The sequence below is a fragment of the Dermacentor silvarum genome, chromosome 4 (assembly GCF_013339745.2).
Source record: "Dermacentor silvarum isolate Dsil-2018 chromosome 4, BIME_Dsil_1.4, whole genome shotgun sequence".
Classification (NCBI taxonomy): domain Eukaryota; kingdom Metazoa; phylum Arthropoda; class Arachnida; order Ixodida; family Ixodidae; genus Dermacentor; species Dermacentor silvarum.
In genome coordinates, this window is record NC_051157.2 from 224644613 (window position 1) to 224662519 (window position 17907).

A 17907-nucleotide genomic window follows, 5' to 3' on the forward strand; every position below is an offset into this window, starting at 1 on the left:
ATAAAAAACCCTTACGGGAGCGACCATTTCCCAATACTGCTGAGAGCGCCAAGACAATACGAATCTCCACCACATGCTCCCCGGTGGAAGGTCAATGCAGCGGACTGGGAAAAATTCCAAACACTTACCAGTAAGCTCTCGTGGGCTGACATTTCATCGCTCGGAATTGACGGTGCCATCGAGTATTTTACAAATTTCATAATAGATGCAGCTTCTAAGTGTATTCCCCAAACAAGTGGTCTTTCTAGCAAACGCCGTGTTCCGTGGTGGAATGAACAATGCCGGAACGCACGTAGGCAGCAGAACAGAGCATGGAGGCAGCTTCGCAATTATCCTACTGCTGAAAACCTTGTCAGTTTCAAGAAAATCAAGTCCCAAGGTAGGAGAACACGCAGACAAGCCAGGAGAGACAGCTGGCAAACATTTTTATCAAGTATCAACTCGTACACGGATGAGGCCAAGATTTGGAACAGGGTGAATAGGGTAAGAGGACGACAAACACATCCGCCTCCCCTGGTAGACAGACAGGGAGACAGCCTGGAGGACCAAGCGAACTATCTGGGTGCACATTTTGAACATGTTTCCAGTTCATCACACTATTCTCCAGCGTTTAAAAGATACAAATCAGCAATAGAAAAACAAAAACTGGACCGAAAGAGCACCGGAAACGAGCCATATAACCTACCTTTCTCCCTAGCAGAGCTGCATGCATCACTCACCTGTTGCAACCAATCTGCCCCAGGCCCTGACCGTATACTATATGACATGTTGAAAAACCTACCCTCTGAAACTAAGAAAACCCTTCTCTGTCTCTATAACTCTATATGGACCTCCGGTGAGATCCCCTCTGCCTGGAAAGAGGCCATAGTGATCCCTATCCTGAAGCAGGGCAAGGATCCATCGTCCGTATCCAGTTACCGGCCCATAGCTCTAACAAGCTGCCTCTGCAAAGCTTTCGAGAAAATGATAAACCTTCGTCTGATACATTTCCTAGAATCAAACAAGCTGCTTGACCCATACCAGTGCGGTTTTCGCGAGGGTCGATCCACCATTGACCATTTGATACGTATTGAGGCACAAATACGTGAAGCTTTTGTTCACAAACAATTCTTTTTATCTGTATTCCTAGACATGGAAAAGGCCTACGACACCACATGGCGGTTTGGAATACTGAGAGATCTCTCCCACTTTGGTGTACGTGGTAATATGTTAAATGTCATTGAAAGTTATCTGGTGAATCGCACATTCCGTGTTCGAGTTGGCAATGCATTATCACGACCTTTTGTACAGGAAACTGGAGTGCCACAGGGTGGGGTGCTCAGTTGCACTCTCTTCATTATAAAAATGAATTCCTTGCGTCTAGGCATCCCACGTAATATGTTTTATTCAACGTACGTGGATGATATACAGATTGGATTTAAATCATGCAACCTTGCAATCTGTGAGCGGCAGGTTCAACTTGGTCTGAACAAGGTGGCTAAATGGGCAGACGAGAATGGATTCTGCTTAAATCCACAAAAGAGCACCTGCGTCCTTTTTTCTAGAAAGAGAGGACTGTACCCCGACCCCGACATTGACCTGCAAGGACAGCGTCTACCTGTAAAAACGGAACATAAATTCTTAGGCATTATTCTTGACACAAAGCTAACATTCATACCACACCTAAAACATCTAAAAAACAAGTGCATGAAAACAATGAATATTTTAAAAGTGTTGTCACGCACTACATGGGGTAGTGACAGAAAGTGTCTGTTAAATTTGTATAAAAGCCTCATACGAACACGCCTAGACTACGGGGCCATAATTTATCAGTCAGCCACCCCAACCGCGTTGAAGATGCTGGACCCCATCCACCATCTAGGTATTCGCTTGTCTACAGGTGCCTTTAGGACAAGCCCTGTAGAAAGCCTTTACGTGGAATCCAATGAGTGGTCCCTCCACTTGCAGAGGACCTACACAGCTTTCATGTATTTCCTTAGAGTGAATGCAAACAGTGAACATCCCTCATATTCCACCGTAAATGATTTGTCCAGCTCCCACCTCTTTCATAACCGACCTGCAGTAAGAGAGCCCTTCTCGTTGCGTGTGAGAAGTCTGGCTGAGGAAATGGATGTCCCACTCTTTGAACATCGTCTAATGACACCCACTATACAGGTCTCACCGTGGCAGTGGCAGATTGTCGACTGTGATTTGTCCTTTTTACATGTTACGAAGCACGCCCCGGTTGCACACATTCGAATGCATTTCCTCGAACTGCAGCATAAATACTCCTGTCCGGAATTTTACACCGATGCATCAAAGTCTCATGCCGGCGTCTCTTATGCAGCGGTTGGCCCATCATTTTCAGATGCCGACACCCTGCACCCCCAAACGAGCATTTTCACAGCAGAGACTTATGCAATACTGTCGGCTCTTAAACATATCAAAGAATCGAAAATACCAAAAGCAATCATCTACACAGACTCGCTGAGCGTAGTAAAAGCTTTAAAATCTCTGAAAAGGCACAAAAATCCTGTAATAGTATCGCTTTATTCATTACTATGTAATATTTATGCGTCTGGGCAGCATGTTGTGGTGTGCTGGGTGCCAGGACACCGAGACATCGAGGGAAATGTACTGGCAGACCAGATTGCCACATCCATCGACGCAAAAGCTGGAAACACATCCATGCCCGTCCCTGTTCCCGATATGAAGCCATATCTACGCAAGAGACTTCGAGCCCACTGGCAACGTTTGTGGGACGCCCAGAGTCTAAACAAACTTCATTTAATTAAGCCTCGCTTAGGGAACTGGCCATCCACCCCGAAATCTAGAAGAAATGATGTCCTATTCTGTAGGCTCAGAATAGGACACACTTACGGCACGCACAATTACTTGTTGTCTGGAGGCGAACCCCCGACCTGTACTAGATGTGGGGAGGTACTTACTGTACTTCACATCCTAGTACAGTGTCCACTACTAGAAGCTGAAAGAAAGAAACACTTTGTCCAAGCCTATAGAGAGAATATACCCCTACACCCAGCGATGTTTTTACATAATGACCCGGTATTTCAGCACGAATCAGTTATAGCCTTTTTAAGCGACATCGACATTTTGCAAGTTCTTCGCCCGAGAGATTCGTAGCAGGGTCCTCTTTCAGAGAACGCTGCTGCGACAGCATTTTGAAATGCACTCTCCTCCAGGCTCTTGCTTCTAAGGGTCTCTGTGAGGCAGTAGTGCCTAGTATCGCTCACAGCTTTTTATACCATATTATATTCATTGCGCCCCTATCACATCATTGTCATGATCTTATTAATTTTGTCTTTTACGCACCTTTAGTGCGCAGGATTTTAGGCCCCTTTACAGCCACCCTACACCTACCCACTGTCATTGATCATACCATTGCTCACTCACTACACCACGTCTTGGCGCTCTTTGGCCATAGCTGGCCCTTGCGCCAGAAAACAACATATATCATCATCATCAATAAGGTGTGCATAACAGCTATGAACACAAATAAACAGCAAGTTGCATAAATATTTGGCCTATTTAGTAAGCTGTGTTGACTAATGTCGATTAACTTATCCACAAATGATACCAAGATGCTATTTTTTGGAACACGTACACTACATACATACCTGACCTGACCATCCAGATTACACACACGTTGCACTACGGCAGGCATAGCCAAGGGGTCTGATGGCTCCTCCGTTATGTGGGCACTGTTATGGGTCACAGCCTCGCCACTATAAAATAAGTTCTGTGTTAACTTATAGCAGTGGCACACAGCTTTATAAAGCTGTCAAATTGTCTAGACATGCATGGAGCATCTAAATATAGTCACAAAAACAATGTTTGCATTATTGCAGGGTGGCAACAGAGCACAAAGTAGAAGTCACTGATGAATGTCTTGATAATGGGGACCCTTTGATCACAGTAAAATTATTGACACGCAGCAGCACATAGCAAAGAAATGTTTGTTTACAAAACAATTCATTTTTTTCATGACTCAGTTTAACTTTCCCCTGTCATGTTTAGTTACGTATAAGGTATGTCAAAACATCTTGTCTTAAAAAGTAAGTTGGACTAGTAGCAAGCTGTGATTGCTTAATTTTTTTTTCTCTAAAACTGTCGTAAACCGAAAAATTCGTAAGCAGATATTATTTACAACGTCGAGGCAAGGAAACAAGTTTCCTTGGACAAGTAGATATGAAACAAGTTTCCTTGCCATGTAAGCAAGGAAACGTCATTGCAATAAGAATCGGTGAAGAGGCAAATGAGTCGTTATTATGCAACTTCAGCAGAAAAGCGGTAGCTCACGCGCCGCACGCACATGATGAACACGATTATTTTCGAACGTTATATTTCTCATCAGAAGAAAACGCTTATCAAGATTGTCAATTTCGCATCGAAGCAATAAACTTGCGTAACTAAGTGCTGACAACCAGCGTTCAGCAAGCATCAGCACAGGTATCACTGTTGTCGCGGGACTTCTATTTCATATGCTCGCGCACGCTATGCACACACGAGAAGCTCACACAACACGCGTGTAGTTAGCCAGCATGATTACTTACCTTTTGAACGGTACGACGCGGTCGCGAAGCGCTCTCCAAGTTGCCGGTGCTGCGTCGACGATGTTACCCCCGCATACATGCCGCTGCGTAGTGGACGAGCTGAGGCGCGCTAACACACATTATTTCTTTGCGACGTCCACCCAACTTTCCAGAACGAGAACAAAGAGGCCGCACTCCACGGCATAAAATCGTTGGGCCACATTTGCCTGGCGCGCCACGCATACGGCGAGTTTGCAGCATGACACAAGGTATGTTCAGGCACTTCTGTGCACGCTAACTGCAAGCTACTTCATAACAGCAAACACAAAAACACACGAACAAGCAAACGCGACGCTCGTAGCACCCCGCACATACGACCGCCATCACAGAACACAGCGGAAAAACAATAGCGCCACCTACATACTTGTGAGAATGTTGTGGCCTCTGTGATGACAAAAATATTAACCAGCACACTCGCATACTAAAATTTTGTGCCGGGTTACACACAACTACGTATAGATGTTGCGAGACAAAATAACCGTAGAACAATCTATATTTTACACTATAGTTTAGCGTAGAAAGAAACTTTAAAACGTATTTTACCTTTGAATTGCTTCCGCCGTCTGCAGCCAGCGTAAGCATAGCCTTCGAGATCAGCATACGTCATCCTTATCAAGCCGTCGCTGTGGCCTGATTTGAACGGTTTGGGCTGTCTCGAAGCTGACTCGAAGCCAATGCATGACGTTTAGCGATGCTGCCTACTTTTCCTACGCCGTCACTTAGTTTTAGATAACTTTCTGATGTCATCAACATGAATTGTAGCCTCAGGAATTGTTGACACGATATCGGAGGTACAGATGTGCAGTGTCGGATGTTTCCGTGCGCGTTGTGACTGTTTCAGGTGGAAAGGATCCAATCCACGAGGGTTGATAGCTCGTGTGGCGCAGGTTACACCCGTATCGTCCGCATTTCCTTTCGTGTCGGTGTGTTGAATGTGCGCGGGTTTTGCTCCTGTCGTCCGTACCTTCTGTGTTTATCGTGCGGCTCGCGAAGATTCCTCCTAAAAAAACATGTCTGCAGCATGCATGTGTCCTGTGTGGTGTGTGAAACAAATCTGCGCTGGTGTACGATGTGTTTGCAGCCCTATTGGTGGCTTATAGTCCTTTGCTCTAGTGCCGTTTCTATGATGTAAACCATACGTGAACAGAAAAAAATGCACTGTTTTTCATATGGACATGTAGATATGATCTGTGTGTATCCACTGTGCAGTGTGCATGTGTTCGTCATTTTTATGCAGCTCGTATCATGGAGCTTTGGCCTATTCATGATAGCCCTTGCTTAATGTTTCCACTTTTAGGGGCATGTGGCGTGCAAGCAGTCACAAAGTCTTGTGCATTTAGTGTGGAAGAAGGGATTACTTTTATGCGTAACTTTGTCTACTATAGGTGAACCGTTGCAACAATTAGAATTTTTTCCATGTGAATGCTTCTGCCATTTGATATAATTTGTAGCAGATCTTATCTGTGGAGAAGCATAATAAACATAATTTAACATAGTGTTCCTTAGAAGATATTAATTGCTGCACAACCACTATACATCTCCATACCTCACTGTATGATAAAGATGAATGTTCAGTTGAAAATGAAAATATCTTATAGTTGCATGAACGTATACATACGAAATGCTACAGCAGCCTGGCATCACATTAATGTCAATATTGTAACGTTCTGGGAACGTGCTGTTTTGTAACGTTGCTACATTGATACCATTTACACGTTAAATTGATATTTACATGCAACGTTGACACAACGTGGGTGTCAGGACGTTGCTGTGACATTTATTTATGACATCACTTGAACGTACAGCTGGTAACGTACATTCAACGTTGAGGTTGGCTGTTTAACGTTGCCTGACATTTGTTACAATCAGGCAACGTTTACGCTACGTTCTGTGTTACTTGGGTAGCCGCCCAGCCGCAGAACCTCAGCGAGAGCGATCAAGCAGCGAGCGTTCTGTCGCAGCGCCGTGTGTGTCCGGTATTCCGGTAACCACAGGCGAGCTCGGTGTTCTGACGGATAGGCAGAGGCGTGAACTAAAGCCTGTTCATACTGCTGTGATGAAGGAGCTTCGTAGACGTACGTGAGCAGCCTGATCGACATGCACGGTCCAGCCATCTGGATGGCGCAGAGCTTAACCAGCTAAATAACCAAATACAGAGGTAATATTGCTGTAACCAAGTGTAAAACATTTTAAACATGTAAAAAGACGTCTTCAAGATTACACTCCTGGCGAAAATCTGAGCCAGCAGCAAAGTAGAAAAAACTTGGTTACTGCTATATTAGCTGTGTGTTTGGTTGAGCTTTGTGCCGCCAGGTGGACTGCACCGTGCAAGCAATTCACGTTTGTGCCTCGGTTCATCACATAAAACGTGGTAAAACGGCCAATACACTTGCGCTTGCGTTTACCTGAATACCGGACACACTAAACTCTATTGTGGCAATCCTTCGAGGTGAAGTGACGGCCGCAAACGCGTAGATGCTGGCGCCGTTCAGATACCCACAGTCCGATGCACTGCATGCAGCCACTCCGCTCGTCTGCTGCCTCGCAGCAGAGCACGATGTCGCAGCTTGACATGTCACTGATTGCTATGTTTGCAGCCCACAACGCAACAAGGCCGAACCGTGGTGTTCGCGAAAAGAAAGAAGAAGACCAACACTGACCGCGCGGCTCTCGTCAACACGGAGCACGTTTTAACACAAGCAGACGACACTTGCTGTTCGTCGGAAGTGCTTTTAGTGTAGTGATACATGTCCTTAGTGCATTCTGTTTCTGTTACTTTCTTTTTATAGAAACAAATTAGCTAATATCTAAACCATTACGAACAACATTTGTTCACCATAATGTTGGAAAAATTATCGATGCGCACCTTGGGCAGCCAATCGGATAGCTGGCCCTACTGACGTGATATACTCAAATTGCGTCAATTGGTCACAAAACTCAGCCGATTGGCGTGCTGCAATCGGTAGCGATGTACCTTTGTAAAACATAATAAATTACACACTTTACATGGAGCGCTTAGATGCGTCAATTTATGATCAGAAGGACCTAACTAACGACTGAGTACGCTTGTACAAAATCATTTCAACAAGCAATCTATTATGTGAGGGCCTTTTTTCACCTCGGGCTGCACATATATCTTTTCACATTTGCCCGTTATATGAGCTGCCATGAATGTAAATTTTTTATTTTTCACATTGCGTAAACCACAAGGTGTGAGAAATAAATGTGTATTTTACTAGGTTTGCTCAAAATTGTAGGTACGTGTACCAGCAGAGATGCAAAATCGCAAAAAGAGCAGTTCCCAAGTGTGTAAATTAGTTACAAAGAGGTGAATCTGTTAAACAGTGTACTGCATGTAATTTCCGTCTAACTTTGCAAAATACAGTATTAAAAAAGCTTGCACAATTTGTTTTCACATACAGCTTTTATGGTCATGAATCCAATTTTAGATCAATGATATGACATTGTGCCTACGTAAAAGATCTGAATTGCCTTGCACTGGAACATCATGACATGCTTCGCTAGCTGAATAAAACTAGTGTGTGTACATGACACTGTGTGGTGCAGCGCTGTGAATCGCAAGAGATGAGTAGGGGGCCCAGCGGCAGAAGGTATAAGGCATGTTTTTTAGCCCAACAGAAATATTATAATACCCGTGTCACACGGGCGTTTCGAAGGCCTTCCGACCGATAGTCAGTTGACTCAAAGGTCAAGTTCGAACTGCTACACGAGCGGTTTCGAAGGCCGTCGAGTAATAGTCTATCGAGTCAACGGAGCACTCCACAACTCTATCGAAATCTCGATGGCCTTTGAGCTACGGAAGCGGAAACAGCGCGAACATGCCCTCTCGTTCACAGTGTGCTCGTACTCATGGTTAGAAAGAACAAATCGAATCAAAATGCTCTAAAAACACTATATATGAGTGTTATTAATTATTCAATAAAGTATTTTTACCACTTGACATGTGCAAACTGTACATACTCTCGACAACAGCGACGTGCTTGTGTTCATTCCTTTCTCCATGTTGTCTAGTACACTCTCCCTCTACTCAATGTGCTGCCGGCTGCCGTCATATCGCCGCCATTTCGCCGTATAAACAAACATAAAAGAAATTATAGTGCTTTTAAGTGGTCTTAATGTTTAACTTTTGGGTGACATGAAAACGAAAATAAAGATCCGCAGCGCCACACAATTTTGCGAGAAACGCCTGAACCACTCAACGGCCTTTCAAATGTGCCGTGTAGCAGCGCGACAACTCCTTTGAGTCGATAGAGTTGTGGCGTTTCGAAGGCCGTTGACTGGAAGGCCTTCCAAATATGCCCGTGTGACACAGGTATAATTTGGATTCTAATTTGTTCATTCCCTTATAAGCAGACTCGTACATAACAAATTACATGCAATTAATCGTTGTGATATATTCAACATTTTGGTAATTGTGTAATTTAACACTTATGTTTTTTACTCTGTAGCACTCACTGTAATTTAATTACTTTTTTCCAGTAACCTTCTACATGTAATTTGATACTTTACTGATGAGACAAGCTATAGCAGTTGACGCAGCGTTGGTGACGTGAATTTGGCGGGTACTACAGTAGAACATCAGAGATTGTGCCACGCAGCAGCCAGTTCAGACAGGCAAACCCTGGAGTGCAATATTTGGTTCTTTATCTTAGCGCTGCACCAGATTTTGGCCAGTAAATTAAATCAGTGCTGGTATGTCTCGACAGCAACGGCTACTTAGGACGTTAATGCCAGGATGTCGCATATGGATGATTTTTACAGGTTTTCATTGGTCTTCAAGTCCTAGCAACAGTAAAGCACTGCGCTTCACACAGGACCCAGATGCTGAGCAATGACAATCTTGTGTGCAAGATGTCCGTATGTTACAACACCGCCCTACTCCCCAGAGCGCACATAGAGCAAGTTTTCAGTGTCACTGCTGATGTCTTCACGGCAAAAACTAGGAAAGATGACTGTCAGCAATTTTTTTAAAAGCAATTGTTAGTAAAGGTAAGCAATGTATGAAGGGCTGCAAAGGACACACTAAATGTTTCAGGCCAGCTTGTTCTGAATACGGTATCTGTGCAGTGTTATTAACAGGGGTGGGACTCCTGCGCCAATTGTGCACTTTTGTAACCCCAGAAGCAAATTCCTGCGCCAAACACAAAAAATTGACCGAGATTGCACCACACTGCGCCAGAACGGCTTCGACAGTGGCCGCGAACAGCGACTGGATTCGTTCTCCGAAAAAGAGTGGAACCATTCACGTTACGCACACCACGTGACGGCACCTCCCGCAGAGTTTCTCGTAATTTTCGCACTTATAACACTGGACTTCTCAGCGCGAGGCCACTGCCGGATGCTGTCGCTGCTGTCGGAACTGCTAGGGCGGCTGTGCTTGGAGTGTACTAAAACACGGTTTAGTGGGCTGAGCGGCGCAGCGTTCCCTAGCTGAGGCGCAAAACAACAAAAAGTATGCTAAGAGCGCTGCGAGCGAACTAGATATTTCGGAGGCATGCAATACAGTGGGTGAAGCGGGCGGGCGTCTGTCCCCAATTCAGATTGACTTGCTCCAAACTGCTTCAAATTAAAATTTTATCTGCTCCAAATTGCTCCAAAATAAAATTTAGTCTGCTCCAAGCTGCACCAAAACGCATTTTGACATGCTCCAGAAATTACGCCGAAATGACTTTGGACAGTCCCACCCCTGTATTAAAGTTCAGAGGATAGTAGCCTCCAAGTAGTTGGTTGAGCAGAGGCAGCTTCATAATTACGTTTCAAAGCCAATTCGGGGATGCTGATGTAAGATGCATTGCTGGTTCTTTGACATTCAATACCAGGCATGCTGCCACTTGCTGTTGGCCTTCGCCACCGTCAAGTCCCCTTAACAGCCTTGCTTCACAACAAATGAGGCTGCAAAGATGGTGTAGTTGCAAGAGAAAAAAAGTGCACACGCTCTAGGCGAGAGAAGACTGACCAGGAACTTTAGTCGCATTCTTTGTCCCCCCACCTGCCACTTCACACTTCTGCAACAGAGCAAAATTTTAAAAAAGCTTGTTATTCCCCTCTTTCCCTCGCATGCATGTGCAAATGCACATGTACAGACAACTGCAGCTTTAGCAACTGATTTACATTCTCAGGTGGAAGTGTGCCATTGGTTTCAAGAAACACCTACATGTCTGACATTTGTGTACTTATTTTTACAAGCGAGCAAATTAGTATGTGTAAGTATGCTATTAAATATAACCTTAATGGGGCTGCTTGTTTAAAGCATTCCTGATGGTATCAATGGAGAGCCAATCGGATCGCTCACTTGAGTGACATCACTCATCCATTTTACTTAATGTGAGCAGAGGCAGCTGAAAATGCAGAAGTGGTGATGCTGTGATCTCAAGCAACGTAGATGTTTAAAACCCAATAATAATTTGTCCACTTTATGCACGGGCACTTGAATCTTTCTCTTGATGATCAAAAGGACCTATCCTACCAATTCGATGCATTTGTACACAACCTTCAAAATCATTTTACTGTCCCTTCAATCCTGTGGTGATGGCACATACAAACTATTGTGGATGCATAGAACTGAATGAATCAATAAAGGACATAATACTTTATCAGCATGCACTTCTAATAAAATTATTAGGTGATGATGGCCAGGAATCCAGGACATGCTCCTTCCTCAAGGCTCACCTCTATCCCTCTCTGCTTAAAAAAATAAGGGGGAGGGAGTACGTTGGTGGGTAGGCACTGTCACACCTGTAATGCGCACAGCTCAAAAAATGTTAAGACATGCCTGAATGTGTTGCTGGGAGGATAAGAGACCTTAGCATTGAGCAGGCTAAATAAACATACATGTCTAAATGAATTCAAGGTGCACAATAAACAGCTCTGTACTTCAAGGTTTCACAAGCCTTGCACAAAAGAAAAAAAAACTTCCGATGTATGCCAATCCGAGCAGCCTGTTACATCAAGGAGATTGAAGCTTATAAAAGAGTTCTCACACCCTTTGAAAGTCCTAGGAATCTTGTCTTGCAACTGTTCGAAATTTACCAAAGAATCTACCAAATGCTTCGATATATTTAGTGCAATTCTTTCACTATACCTGACTCTTTTCATATGCTTCTGTATATTCTAGCTTTGTATACATACCCTTGTTCTGCCTTTGAAATCATAAAAACCTGAGCCTTTCCTCGTCAATAATTTCTTCGATGCTATCTATGATTTCATGAATAGACGTGGTTTTTTCTGGCACATTGAATGTAAAGTGGTGCCTCTTAAGGGCAACAGCAGCAGAGGTCTCGATTCCATTCTCGCATGGCTCTTGGGAGGGCTGGCAATGATGGGCTGAGGTCCCCTAGATTAGCAGCGAGAGAGATCCCCAGCACGTTTATGGATGCCGAAGCCAATGCTGACGAGACGCTAGTTGCGCATCAACACGGAACAATGAGGTGCTTATTATGCTGTCGAAACTAAAATTAATATTAGCCAAAAGCTCTCGATATGTGAGAGAGGCAAAACAATGCGGTGCTTATTATGCTGCCAAAACTAAAATTGATTTTATCCAGAAGGCCTATATGCAATATGCAGAAAATGCTTGTCGATTTGGGCCCCTCCTAGCTGACCATCAAACTGGAGCTGGTTAAATAGGATGTGACAAACGAGCCAAGATAAATGCCCAAATAAGTCTGTTTAAATGAGGTATAACCTTTATTCTATAACACTTCATAATTACGTTTCAAAGCCAATTCGGGGATTCTGATGCAAGATGCATTGCTGGTTCTTTGACATTCAATACCAGGCATGCTGCCACTTGCTGTTGGCCTTCGCCACCGTCAAGTCCCATTAACAGCCTTGCTTCACAACAAATGAGGCTGCAAAAATGGTGTAGTTGCAAGAGAAACAAAGTGTACACGCTCTAGGCGAGAGAAGACTGACCATGATTGGCTGACATGTAACAAAGCAATGCAGGCGTGAGAAATAAGTGCACCAGTTGGCAACAGCGAATAATTCGAAGCCAGTGCTTCATCTGTTCTTTCCCAATCCATTCGTTTGTGCTGTTTTATTCAAAGTAACTGGCTCTAGCTTGTTGAATGATCTACCAAGCATTGTCTGCACAATCATTCTACAGCTGGACTTGAGGTGGCGTGGTTGCTTCACTTAAACTGGCAAAACAGCTTTTTACATAATGAGGCTATGCTGCAACAGGGAAACTTGGCCTAGTTGGTGAATGTTCACTGCAGACAAATGCACACTATATGAGAGAAGGATTAAGTAAGGTGTGCGTGCAAGCACTGACTCAAAACAAGTTTATTATTGAAAGAACAAGTATATATATATATATACATAACCAATTGAAAAACAGAACTGGTGATAATAAAAATCGTACCAGCATGATAACCACACTCCCAGGTACATCCAACAAGAGAGACAAGACCTGGCCACTTCAAAAGTAGAAAGGTCACACATGGTATCAAAACCTAGTAAACAGAATGAATGAATGATTTCTTTTATTAAGAAAAGGGAGGACCGAAGGTTGCTGGTGGGGGAGTAGGGACATACGAGGAGAGGTAGACAAACACTAGATCGCGCGAGCCAGGTCGCTAGCAATGCCGAAGTGGGCTAATTTTACTAGGTGATCGGGGTTTTCAAGAATGTTTAAGGACCTCGCCCTCAGCCGATCCCAGGAAATATTCACAAATAAAGTACTTGCCAACACAGCTAGTAAACAGAAAAATATATTGAGAGGAATCCAAGCTGAAGAAAAGTGTGCTCTTGTATTTTTTTTACTAAATGCCGCTGGTGGCTTGCTAATGTAGTTGTCCTCTTCCCTTTTAATATAAGGCCTCCAATATTTCCATTGGGTTCTGGTTGTGGTGACTCAACAAAATCACTTTGTTTCTGATTAGATGGCATCCACATTTCCTTCTATATGCTGGCAGTTGCCCCAAAAGCATTCAAGGATAAGTGTTTCTTTAGCTGTGCACTGACCAATTTTGTCCACATACCGAAGTCCACGAATATTGATAGCCGTAAACTATGGGTGTTGAAAACTGCCTAGCCTCTCGGAACACAGAATGGAACCTGTATTAGAAGGACATAGCCTTCTTTGCATGGCAAGACAAATTCTGACCAGAAAGTTTTTTCAGAAAAATTATAACCATATGCACACCCAGTGATGTCACTTGGCTTCCCGGCACCTGGGGCTGCTGCACAGTATGTCAACCAGCCCCTCCCCTCTTTCTTTTGCCACTCCGTCCTATTTTTTAACGAACATATTGTAGAGTGAATGTGAAATAATTTAAAAAGGCAACGCTCCTATTTTTGTCCATAATTCGGCATTTATATTTATCTTTTATACACTACTAACAATTCAACTTGCTGTTTTCTTTGCGACTTTATTGTGGAATTTAGCGTTTGCTGCAGTTTCAGGCCTTAAATGCAGCACTGATTAGCGCTGCTGCATGAACATCTTGCTTTGTATATTTCATAGGAGTTAAATAATTTTGAGCCAAAGCCTGTCCCTTAATTTCCAGGATTTATTGCACTTGTATAAGACAGCTGATAAATTATATTCAGTCGTAGATCACGCAGACTTTGCTAATTATGGTAAAAATTGTCCTTTATACATTAGCATACATTAAATGGACCACCATTTATACCTGTGGCAATGGAGTAGCAATTTTTCAGAGTGTTAGTAATAAACACAACCTTCAAACTTCTGGTCTTCAAGAAATCTCTGCTCATGTAAGCACAACGTTGAGCATGTGTGTGCATTATTTAGTGAAATAGTGAGCAAATAGAACGACGATACATTTGACGGTCAACCTCACTTTATTCTGAAAGTAAGAGACAGGAGAGTTGTGGATTTCAAATTTCTGTTCACCAGATGCTTTTGTTTATGAGCAGCTCAGGTTTGTGTCTTTAAAACAATCACAAGAGAACAACTCTAAGCCACATTTGCACGTTACTTCTGATATGACGCTGCTGGTGTAATTAAGTCTCATCTCGCGCCACTTATAGAAGTGCCTGAAAGCTTACACCAAGCACGCTGTTCCGTCAGCGCTTCTTTGCTTCAGCTTATTTTCTTCAGTGGCCAATTCAGCTGCCCTATGCGCAGACGTTTACCACATTCAGCTATGAGCGAGTAGCCGCCACTCAGCGGGCAGCAACCAAGGCGACCCCCCCCCCTGCTGATGCCACTATGCACACCATATCCTACTGCTATACTCTTTAAGCAGTATGAAAATTTATGCACACACGACACAAATACCAGCCTTTGGTCATTACGCAGGGACTCTTTTGACATTTGTGTTCTTTTCTGCATCTTTTAACCAATTTGATCGATTTTTGGCATGGCCCCAACATTAAACAAATCAGGTTAGCTATGTGCAATTTCACGCTGGAGGCATTCCCTTAATATATGTGTATATGCTCTCTGGAGCACAAAACACAGTGTGGTGTAAACAATGCCAGTTTTTACAATCTTGGAATGCCCAGAAAAAAATGTAAATCTGCTTTCACAAAGTGGAGCTTATGCTGCTAGCACGAATGTTTATCCTGCAGAGTGGTAATCGTATGCTATTAAGCTTCTTTTTAGTATATGCATACATAGTAATTTGTGTACCTGTAAACCATCATCATCAGCCTATATTTATGATTACTGCAGGACGGAGGCTTCTCCCTGAAGTCTCCAATTACCCCTGTCTTGCACTAGCTAATTCCAACTTGGGCCTGCAAATTTCCTAACTTCATCACCCCACTTAGTTTTCTGCTGTCCTCGACTGTGTTTCCCTTCTCTTGGCACCCATTGTGTTACTCTGATGGTCCATCGGTTATCTACCCTATGCATTACATGGCCTGCCCAGCTCTGTTTCTTTCTCTTAATGTCAGCTAGAATATTGGCTATCCCCGTTTCCTCTCTGATGCACACCGCTCTCTTACTGTCTTTTAATGCTAGGTCAACATTTTTCGTTCCATTGCTCTTTGTGCGGTCCTTAACTTGTTCTCGAGCTTCTTTGTTAACCTCCAAGTTTCTGCCCCATATATTAGCACCGGTAGAATGCAATGATTGGTGTACTCTTTTCAATGACAGTGGTAAGCTCCCAGTCAGGATTTGCCAATGCCTGCCGTACGCCCTTCAACCCAATTTTATTCTTCTGTAAATTTCTTTATCAGGATCAGGATCACGTAAATATAATCACACAAATTCGAGACATGTAAATGTTTCTTGAACAAGTGGTAGACTTTTGCCTAAGATTGCAGATTGTCTGCTACAGTTGTTATCTGTCCATGTACATCTGCACATGTGTGCTAGTGAAGGCATGGAATAAAGAGTTTCTCCAAAAAAATGCTAGGCTCAGTTGTAGAAGTGTGAGGTGGCATGGATGAAAGCGGAGAGTGTAAAAATCGCTACAGAACCAATCTCACGATGACTGTCGATGGTAATGTGTTAGCATTGAATCAGTATAGCGACACAACGTATTGCCACCATTGCAACAAGTTATGTATCAGGCGTGTATTGCAGTGGTACTCCTCTTTTGCCCTTCTGTAAGCACACTTGGTGCCATGTAGTGCCACTGCCCAGAAGCCTGTGCGTGGACTTTGAAATGTATGGTTGTCATGGGGTGCACGTGCTGCATTGCAACTAAGGCCAAAACGACGATGAAGGCGCGAGCATGACTGTGCGTTGGCATCCAGAAAAGGCGAAAGAAAAAGAAGAATCTACAGAGAACCTCGTCGCTTGAGCGTGGAATGCTGGAGAGGCGCCATTGTGAGACAGGAAAGAGAGCGAAGAAGACAGCCACGGCGGAAGCAGCAGCCCGTCAGCCCGTGGGTCCAGGCTCCTGCCTGTGTCTGGTGTTCCTGAGCCTACGGCTCAACGTCTGCAGCTGGTGTTCATCTGTGGGTCGTCCACCAGAGCACCGACCACGGTTTTGCTCGCGGCTTTCCCTCCAGGCTTATGTTCCTGTCCCGTCGTGCCACATCTTCTCGCCTCTCGACTCCAGCTGGGGTACCTCAGAAGCAGCCCACTCGTCTGCAACATTCCAGCCGTGACCTCGTCCGACGCCTCACACCGAACCATATGGGGATGTGTGAACATTAATCATTTGATTCAGTAGTTTGCAGACTGTTTAGAGACTCCATACTTAAAGGTGTTCCATATTTACGTTTGTCAGCAGTTATAGGTCATCGAATCGATATATAGCATTGTTTGTGGGTGTGCGACAGAGAACATACGCGTCATATGTAATTTCCTAAATCGGTATGTACTGACCACGTTAGAGAACCTAGTATGGTAAAGAGATCTACACCGTGACAATGGCACACAGGTGCGTGCGAACGCTAAGAAATGCGGCATGCGGCAACCAGGCTCCTCCCACGCTTCTTTCTGAATACGCCATCTAATGGCACTGCCCAGAAGTCCACACGTGGCCTTTTGAGGAACTGATGCCTGGAACAATGCAATAATTTTCCTGTTCACGCTTTGTAAGTGGTTGCAACAGCATTCTAGCTACATTATCACCAGGATCAGCAGGTCATCAGCGGTAAACAATAGACAAATCCTGACAATATACCAGCTAATAACTGCCTTGCTCAAGGTGGACGACTGAACAATTTCATGATGGGAGTGATTGGAAGGTTACTTCAATTCTGAATGAGCCAAATGCTATTTTGCTTCAGTGACCTAGAAAGAGCTAGCATTAGTAGGTTTTGTCTTTTGAAGAAAATTCGCGTCTTCTGGTAAATGACTGGAGATGCATTTGCCCGTTTAGAATGACAGCAGTGGAAATTAATGGGACGTTGAAAAGACACTTCAGCATTCGAGTAGTTGCACTTAAGGGTACAGCAGCTTCCCTAGCATTCCTGTTCTGTTAATCATTTCAAGGTTAGCTTGCTGTTTAGGTTTAGATATTTCACTCCTACCCCACATTCAACAGACATGTTCTTGTTCGTGTTCTTGAACCCCATCCTTTCCGTGCATATACTTTGCCACACACAAAATAAAATATTTAGTCACAAGTCAGTGCCGTGTCTGTCTCCTTTCCTTTTCCAATCAGTTTGCAATGTTCTCGTTCTAGAATACTTTGTAGGAACTAGGCTATCAAGAAAGTCTTTGTAAATGCCCTATACTACTGTGTTGCACAGTCCAATTTGTCAGTTCGAACATTCTGCTTAAATAATTTCGGTATTGTTTACTCTTTTACAGGTCAACACCACTACATATTTCATGTGAATAATAAAAGTTACTATGCAGAAAGTGCTCACTTCTTTTATTTGAAGACCAAGCAATTTAAGTGGTTATGCATGTGCTGAC